The sequence below is a fragment of the Sus scrofa genome, chromosome 12 (assembly GCF_000003025.6).
Source record: "Sus scrofa isolate TJ Tabasco breed Duroc chromosome 12, Sscrofa11.1, whole genome shotgun sequence".
Taxonomy (NCBI): domain Eukaryota; kingdom Metazoa; phylum Chordata; class Mammalia; order Artiodactyla; family Suidae; genus Sus; species Sus scrofa.
In genome coordinates, this window is record NC_010454.4 from 13,694,747 (window position 1) to 13,704,100 (window position 9,354).

The following is a 9,354-nucleotide window of genomic DNA, read 5'->3' on the forward strand; positions in this document are numbered from 1 at the left end:
GAACCTCCATATGCCACTGGAGAAGCCCAAGAAATAGCAAAACAAACAAACAAACAAACAAACAACCAAATAAAAATATATATATATATATATATTATATTTTGGCTGCACCTTTGGCATGCGGAAATTCCCAGGCCGGGGATCAAATTTGTGCCATCATACCAACCAGAGCTACAGCAGTGACAATCCTGGATCCTTAACCTACTGTATCACAGGAGAATTCTCTATAAAAATAAGTTTTAAATTAAAAGTTAAGGAGTTCCCTTTGTGGCGCAGTGGAAATGAATCCGACAAGGAACCATGAGGTTGTGGGTTTGATCCCTGGCCTCACTCAGTGGGTTAAGGATCCGGCATTGCAGTGCGCTGTGATGTAGGGTGTAGGTCGCAGACGCAGCTCAAATCTGGGCATTGCTATGGTGTAGGCTGGTGGCTATAGCTCCGATTTGACCCCTAGCCTGGGAACCTCCATGTGCCGCAGGTGCGGCCCTAAAAAGACAAAAAGACCAAAAAAGAAAAGAAAAGAAAAGTTTTCTGGAAATAACCATTCAATCAAAGGGGGCTGATTGATAAATGATGGTGCTTAATACATTGAAAAAAATCTATGCACCCATTAAAAAGAGAAGATAGTTCTGTACAAGGAGATATGGAACCTCCCCCAAGACACAGTAAATGAAAAAGCCAAGTACAGAGCAGTGTGTCTGTATGGTCTTGCTTGTGTACATTTTGGACAGCCTTTGCACATGAAGCTATGTTATGATGGTTGGGGCTTCACAATAACAGAAAACTAAGACTGTGAATGGTTTAGGAGTTCCTGCTGGGGTGCCGTGGGTTAAGGACCTGGTGTTGCTACAGCTGTGGCATAGATTGTAGCTGTAGCTTGGATTAGATCCCTGGCCTGAGAATTTCCACATGCTGCAGGTGTGGCCCAAAAGAAAAAGAAAAAAAAAAAAAAGCCTTTAACAATAAAATTGTCTTCTTCTTTTAAATTACATTTTTTTTTTTTTAATTTTAGGGCCACAGGTACTTTGTATGGAAGTTCCCAAGCAAGGTGTCAAATCAGAGCTACAGCCGCCAGCCTACACCACAGCCACAGCAACGCTGAATCCTTGACCCACTGATCAAGGCCTGGGATTTGTCGGGTTCGTTACCACTAAGCCCACAATGGGAACTCCCAATAATATTGTCTTTATTATGATTTTTTTTTTTTGTCTTTTTGCCATTTCTTGGGCCGCTCCCGCGGCATATGGAGTTGCCCAGGCTAGGGGTCTAATCGGAGCTGTAGCTGCCAGCCTATGCCAGAGCCACAGCAACGAGGGATCTGAGCCGCGTCTGTAACCTACACCACAGCTCACGGCAACACCGGATCGTTAACCCACTGAGCAAGGGCAGGGATCGAACCCGCAACCTCATGGTCCCTAGTTGGATTCGTTAACCACTGCGCCATGACGGGAACTCCTATTATGATTTTTAAGAACCAAAGTGGAATGAGTGTCAAGGTGTAGTCATCCCAGGTGTGATCAACTCTCGGCTCCCCAGGGGAATTCTGCCTCTTTTCTCCCCATCCCTCAACAATATCTGGCTCCCTGAACAAACTGATTATGTCTCAGAAAAATCTAGAATTAAAGGGGAGAGCATCCCCATAGCTTCTCTTTCTCAGCTTGTACGATGCATCCTTGAGGGAAGGGAGATGGGCCATGAAACACTAAGTCTTCTTGGAATGAAAGCGGGAAAATACCTTGCTTGGTTGAGGCTGAATTTCCCATGGCAGTGGGAAGAGAGCAGAAAAGGCTCAACAAATTCTCTCCACCTCGGTAAATGGCAGAGAGAGGCCCTGAGTCCCGGTTCTCTGGGCAGGTTCCTTCCTGGGTGGATCCATGCACAATTACTTCCTCCTGGTTCGCTGAGCCTGGTTCGTTTTCTTGCCCAAAGTGCTGGGAAATGCTACTGGACATTGGTTTTAAAAACAACCTCATGAGTCAGTGCTTCCAGGGCATCTGAAAGAAGGGAACCCCAGCAGCTCTCAGCCGTTCTCCTGGTTTAATTCACTTTGAGCAGCCCGGGCTGCATGATTTTGATACAAATCCCAGGATTCCAAGAAAACTGTTGGGACAGGCCGTTTACCATTTATAGGAGAAGCTGGCACTTCCTAAACACAGCTTCTAATGCATCCCTACAAAGCTGTACTGAAATGACATGACCAATAAAGAGTTTGAAAATGCCTTTTGCACAAAGAGCCCTTGAGTTTTCCTCAACATAAAACCCTGCCATAAACATTCACAAATAACATGGGAATTTAAAAACCAGGAAGGAAGTGATAGTTATCTCATGCGGAGAGAAGGAACTTCCTTCCAAAGACACAAGGGTTCTGTAGATGCTTGTACCCCATCCAGCTTCCACCTGACAATTGAGTGGATATGCAATGACTTCCAGCAGTAATTTGCCTGAGTATCTCAGCAAGCATTCAATAGCAATTGGAGTTTGGCAAACTTATCTCAACAATATAGTATATCTCAAAAGCCCGAGAAGGACATGAATGGTTAAATATTTGATTTCAAGATCTGAGAAAACAAAACAAAACAAAACAAAAAAAACAACTCCAGGCCAAATTGAAGTTGTTAGAATTCATAATAAGAAAAGGACTCTCCTGGAGTTCCGTGCTGGCTCAGCAGGTTAAGGATCCCTCAGGCACTTTTTAGACAATAATGGTCATCCAGGAAAAATTCCCTATTCCTTGAATTTTTTTTTTCTTTCTCTTTTTGCCTTTTCTAGGGCCACTCCCGAGGCACATGGAGGTTCCCAGGCTAGGGGTCTAATCAGAGCTGTAGCCGCTGGCCTACGCCAGAGCCACAGCAACACGGGATCCGAGCCGCGTCTGCGACCCATGCTACAGCTCACAGCAATGCCAGATCCTTAACCCACTGAGCAAGGCCAGGGATCGAACCCGCGACCTCATGGTTCCTAGTCAGATTCGTTAACCACTGTGCCGCGATGGGAACTCCCCCTTTTCCTCGAATTTTATCATTCACCCTTTATCCTGATCAGCTTTCTTACACAGAGACCTAAGAAAGTTCTTTTGAAAAAAGAAAAGCGTTAGGAAAGGAGCAGGGATACTTATTGTGTGTGGAGTTTATGCCAGATGCTCTACTAATTATACAGTTAAATTAAACTTGATTATCAAAAGAACTATTCCTATGTTATCGTAGTTTTACAGATGAGGAAAGTAAGAACTGAAATCCTGGAGTTCCTGTTGTGGCTCAGTGGGTTATGAGCCTGTCTAGTATCCATGAGGATGTGGGTTCGATCCTCAGCCTCACAGCCTATGGGTGTTCCCAGGCTATGGGTCCAATTGGAGCTACAGCTGCCAGCCTACACCACAGCCACAGCAACGCCAAATCCAAGCCATGTCTGCAAATTATATTTATTTATTTATTTATTTATTTTTGGTCTTTTTTTGCTATTTCTTGGGCCACTCCCACGGCATATGGAGGTTCCCAGGCTAGGGGTCGAATCGGAGCTGTAGCCACCGGCCTAAGCCAGAGCCACAGCAACGCGGGATCCGAGCCGAGTCTGTAACCTACACCACAGCTCACGGCAACGCTGGATCGTTAACCCACTGAGCAAGAGCAGGGACCGAACCTGCAACCTCATGGTTCCTAGTGGGATTCATTAACCACTGCGCCACGACGGGAACTCCATGTCTGCAAATTATACCACAGCTCACAGCAATACTGGATTCTTAACCCACTGATCGTGGCCAGGGATTGAACCCACAACCTCATGGTTCCTTGTTGGGTTCCTTTCCACTGTGCCACGACGGGAACGCCATTGCTGAGTTTTCTTTCAGTGCAGTGCTGATCTTGACTTTGTGTAGGCTGTTCTTTTTTTTTTCCTTTGGCCGCACCCAAGGCATGTGGAAGTTCCCAGGCCAGGGATTAAACCCATGCCGCAGTTTCAATCTGCACCACAGTTGTGGCAATGCCAGATCCTTAACCTGCTGGGCAGCAAGGGAACTTCCTGTCTGGGCTATTTTAAACTTCTGTAGGAGCAGAGATTAATTTACAGATGTCTGCCCACTAGTGATGCAAATAATACCTGTCTTGCAAAATAGTTAACCTCAAGACATTACAGTGCATGGCTTATTGCACATTAACCAAGTTTGTATCTGCCTGGCGATATTATTCTTATATAAATATCCCTTTCAACTGGTTTTAACATCTTACTGGTTCTCTTATTGACCATAAGTTGAATAAAATCTTTGATATGCATTTCTTATATTACATAGTCGTGATTTTCTTTTAAAAAACAGAATTGAAATTCACATAACATAGAATTAACCATTTTAAAGAGAAACAATTCAGTGGAAAATAGCACATTCACAATGTTGTACAACCATCACATCAACCTAGTTCCAAACCATTTTTATCGCCCCCAAATAAATCCCCTTATCCATTAAACACATACTTTCATTCCCTCCTTCCCTCAGTACCTGGCAAGCACCAATCTGCTTTTTTCTCTTGGATTCACCTCTTCTGGATAATTCGTATAAATAGAATCATATCACATGTGATCTTTTGTGTCTGACTTCTCTTCACTGTGTATGCTTCAAGGTTCATTCTTGCTGTGGCATAGATTAGCATTCCTGATTTTCCTTTTCATGGCTAAATAATATTCTATTGTATGGATATACCGCAATTTATCCATTCATCTGCTGATGAACATCTGGATAGTTTCTGTCTTTTGGTTATTTTGAAAGGTGTTGCTATGAACATTTATGTACAAGTATTTGTTTGAATACTGTTTTCAATTCTCTTGGGAGCTGCTGGGTCATATGGTAATTCTGTTTATGTTTCTGAGAATCCACTAATCTGTTTTCCACAGAACCATCATAATTCAATTTTATCTTTTTGAAAATACTTGAGAAGTTACCAGATAATACTCCATAAGTTATCATGAACTTAATGCTATGTTTAAATCATCATCTTATGTTTGTTTATTGAGCACTGAGACAGATCAGGTGAGTTCCTTATGTAATTTTAGGGATTTTTGCATGGGGCTTCAATTTCTTTTCTTTCTTTGTTCCTTTTTTTTTTTTTTTTTGCCTCATCTGTGGCACATGGAATTTTCTGGGCAAGGGATCGAACCCACCACACCACAGCAGGGGTCCAAGCTGCTTCAGGGACAATGCCAGATGCTTGACCTGCTACAATAAAAACTCCTCAGTTTCTTGAAAGAAGTGTTTCCAAAAGGGGATCGTAGATTTTTGGCTCTATTTCTGTACCTATTTCCCTGGTTGGGATGGCCCTGCCTAAAATAAAAATTCAGAACCCTTGGATTTGGTGAGCTAAGGATCTCCCTTCCATACACACACCATCGTGTGCTTCTGTGACTCTAATTTTTCCAGCTTTCATGGTGAACTACTCGACATTCTAGATGAGTGTCTTAAAGCTGGTCAAGTGAGTTATCTGGTTTTTCTTCAAAGTACATGCGTTTTGTAACCAAGTGCTAGGTACTATTCCAGGTGTTGAGAATTTAGCTGTCAACTAGTGAAAATGGGCCTCTAGAAGCTTCCCTCCTTATCGTCAGGTTTTATTAGCCAGGGAGCCATTATGTATCTGCTTATCTGCTTTGGTCCAGAATATGTTGCTATTATAATCTAAATCTTAGAGGAAGAATTTATTTCCAAACTCTTACTATAATCCCTAAATACTGACAGCAGAAGAAAATTACATTATCCTTCTCTTTCAAGATTTGCATTCTAAAATATGAAGGGGATGTGGACGTATAGAGTGTTTCCAACAGGTTGAATAAAATACCTGCGCTGCATTCTGCACACAATGGAAATCAATGTGGAAGCCCCAGGAAACCAGCTGTTTAGTATTCTGTACTGAGGCAATACATTGTGCATTTGGTAGCAGCAGACATGATATGCATTTTAAGAAAAGTCCATTCTTTCCCAGCATTATCTTTGCTTTCTTGAAGGTTAGTTGGCTCTTTTAAACTTAGCAGCTAATTTTTCAAATCCTCAAACGTTTTAAATGAATACGATACGAAAATCTTGATCAAAGAATGGATAGGCAATGAGATCCTGCTGTATGGCACTGGGAACTATGTCTGGTCACTTATGATGGAGCATGATAATGTGAGAAAAAAAGAATCTATACATGTATGTGTAATTGGGTCACCATGCTGTACAGTAGAAAATGCACAGAACACTGTAAACCAGCTATAATGAAAAAAAAATCATTGTATATATATAAAAAGAAAATCTTGATCAAGTAAAATTAGTTTACGTTATATTGCTTTAAGCTTTTTACTTTCTGCACTTTTGAAGCATTAAAAAAAGGGGGGCATTTGGAACCAGAAAGTTTTCACAGTTTAGAGAAAACATCCAAAATCTAAATTAAAATATGAAATCAAACAGGGCAATAAATTTAGAAATATTAGACTTAAAGATGAAAATGGCTTTTACTGCAGGGTTGGTACTCATTACGTATTAAAAAAACCCTGGGAGTTCCCTGGTGGGCCAGTAGTTAAGGACTTGGTGTTGTCACTGCTGTGGCTCAGGCTGGATCCCTGGTCCAGGAACTTTCACATGCCACAGCCACAGACAAAAAAAAAAGGGATAATAAAACTATATGTATGGATATACAGAAAAATTAAGAAAAGGTGTGTCTGTGACCTCTACTTCCTTTCTTGCAAAGCTTCTCATGTCGAGAAGATTATTTCTGCAGCCTAAAGCTTCTGAAAACTTGGCTCAGATTTTGTGTGTGCGAATGAGTACGTAATGTTTAACAACTTTTATTATTCATACTAAATAATGCTCTTTTTGTTTGTCGCAATGATGCCAAATGCACTTTTGATTGTCTGGTTCTAAAAAACCCTAAATGTCTTTAGTGGATTTCAGATATGAGAGTGCCGATTATGAAGATAGGAGTGCCTGTTTAATGCTAATTACTCTCCTGGGACTTATGCACATAGTACACATTCACCATGGCTGACACTTGATTTTCTAACTCTGAATGGTTCCTATTCTGTTGTCTTGAACCCTCTTGACAGGAACATTTTTGTGTTTTTTGTTTTGTAAATTGTCTTTATGGTTAGTGAGAAAAGACTTAACCAGGAATTAATTTCTCTCTGGTCTGCCCCATCATTCCTTTGTACATAAACATCCTTTTGGTTTGGGTTTGTTTTTTTTCTTTAACTTTTTTGGTTGTTTTTGAGTGCCCTGTGGCATATGGAGTTCCCAGGCCAGGGATCAGATCTGAGCCACAGTTGCAACTTAGGTTACAGGTGTAGCAATGCCAGATCCTTTAGCCCACTGTGCTGGGCCGGGGATGGAACCTATGTCCTGGTGCTGCAGAGATGTTGCCAATCCCGTTGGGCTACAGTGGGAACTCCCATCCTTTTGGTTTTAAAAGCCAATGTGCAAATTGAGTGAAGGGTACAAAGGACCTCTCTGCACAATCTTTACAACTTCCTCTGAGTCTTATTTTTGTTTTTAAGCCAATATGCAGATATATCTAAAAGAACTGAACACAGGACTTCAGATCGTTGTGTACTCATGTTCATAGCAGCACCAGTCACAATAGCTAAAAGGTAGAAACAACCCCAGTGACCGTCAACGCAGAAGCAAAATGTGTTACGTCCATACAATGGAATGCTTTTCAGTCATAAAAAGTAATGAAGTCCTGAAACACACACTACAATATGGACGGAACTGTTTTTGCCGCACCCGCTTCCCGGGCTAAGGGTTGAATCTGAGCCACAGCAACCCCAGATCTGAGCTGCATCTGTGACCTACACCACAGCTCAGGGCAACGCCAGATCCTTAACCCACTGAGCAAGGCCAGGGATCGAACCCGAGTCCTCATGGATCCTAGTCGGGTTTGTTAACCACTGAGCCTCGACGGGAACTCCTGGATGAACCTTTAAGACATCATGCTAAGCAAAATAATGCAGTCACAAAATGGACAAATGCTGTAGGACTCCACTTACATGAAGTATATAGAGTAGGCAAATTCATAGGAAAAGAAAGTAGGTCAGAAGTTACCCGGGACTGGGGAAAAGGGAGAGGGAACTACTGCTAATGGTTACAGAGCTTTTGTTTGGGATGATGAAACATTGGAAACAGTGGTAAAGACTGTACAATACCGTGAATGTAATTATTACCACGGACTTGCAGGCTTACAGGGTAACTAAAAGCTGGACGTTGAGGATCAAAATTCCAGCAAGATATGCTAATGAAGGCTTAAAAAAGATTATCGGTTAAAACAACTGAACTCAACAACAGTTTAGGTTTCTATTATGTAGCAAAATGATGTATAAAAGATAAACATGACTCCCAAACTTACATAATAGAGAAAATAGCAAGATGATGAAACTTTTGGATGCTTCACAGAGAAGTCATTCAATTCTTTCAACACAGTAAATATTACGCTCCAAGTTAGGGATACTCTTTTTTTTTTTTTTTAATTTTCATTTCTATTTATTTATTTATTTATTTGGTCTTTTTGCTGTTTCTTTGGGCCGCTCCCGCGGCATATGGAGGTTCCCAGGCTAGGGGTCCAATCGGAGCTGTAGCCACCGGCCTGAGCCAGAGCCACAGCAATGCGGGATCCGAGCCGCGTCTGTAACCTACACCACAGCTCATGGAAACGCTGGATCGTTAATCCACTGAGCAAGGGCAGGGACCGAACCCACAACCTCATGGTTCCTAGTCGGATTCGTTAACCACTGTGCCACGACGGGAACTCCAGGGATACTCTTATAGACACTTGAAAGGTGGGAACACTTCTCTACATCTCGGGGGGCAGGATAAAAGCAGACTTTGAAATCACTGGACTCAGAAACAAGTGGCACTGGGTTACCATCACCCTGTAGTACTATCCTAACTCTAGTGATGTTCACGTTCACGCAGGATTTTTTTTTCTCACAAAAATATCTTTAAAAAGACTCAACGGGGCTCTTTTCCAGCATTTATTGAAAGAACTGTCAAGGAGTGGTTCTCAAAGTGTGGTGCATGGATCAGCAGCATCCACACCACCTGAGAACTTGCTGGAAATTGAAATTCTTGGGCCCCACCCCAGACCTACTGTTTCAGAAACTCTGGGGTGGGGCCCAGCAACCTCTGTTGAAACAAGTCCTGCAGGTGATTCAGATGTGTGCTAAGTTTGAGAACAAAGCACAATAAGCACAGCCTGTGACCAGCCCAAATCAGAGAGAATCCAGGGGGAAAAGGCAACCAGTTACAAAGTTCAAAATGTTTTCCTACTGCTTAAAAATAGATCTGGAGAAATGATTCTAAAAGAAAAATGCAAATTATCTATGGCTTTTTCTTATGAACAGTAAAAGAAA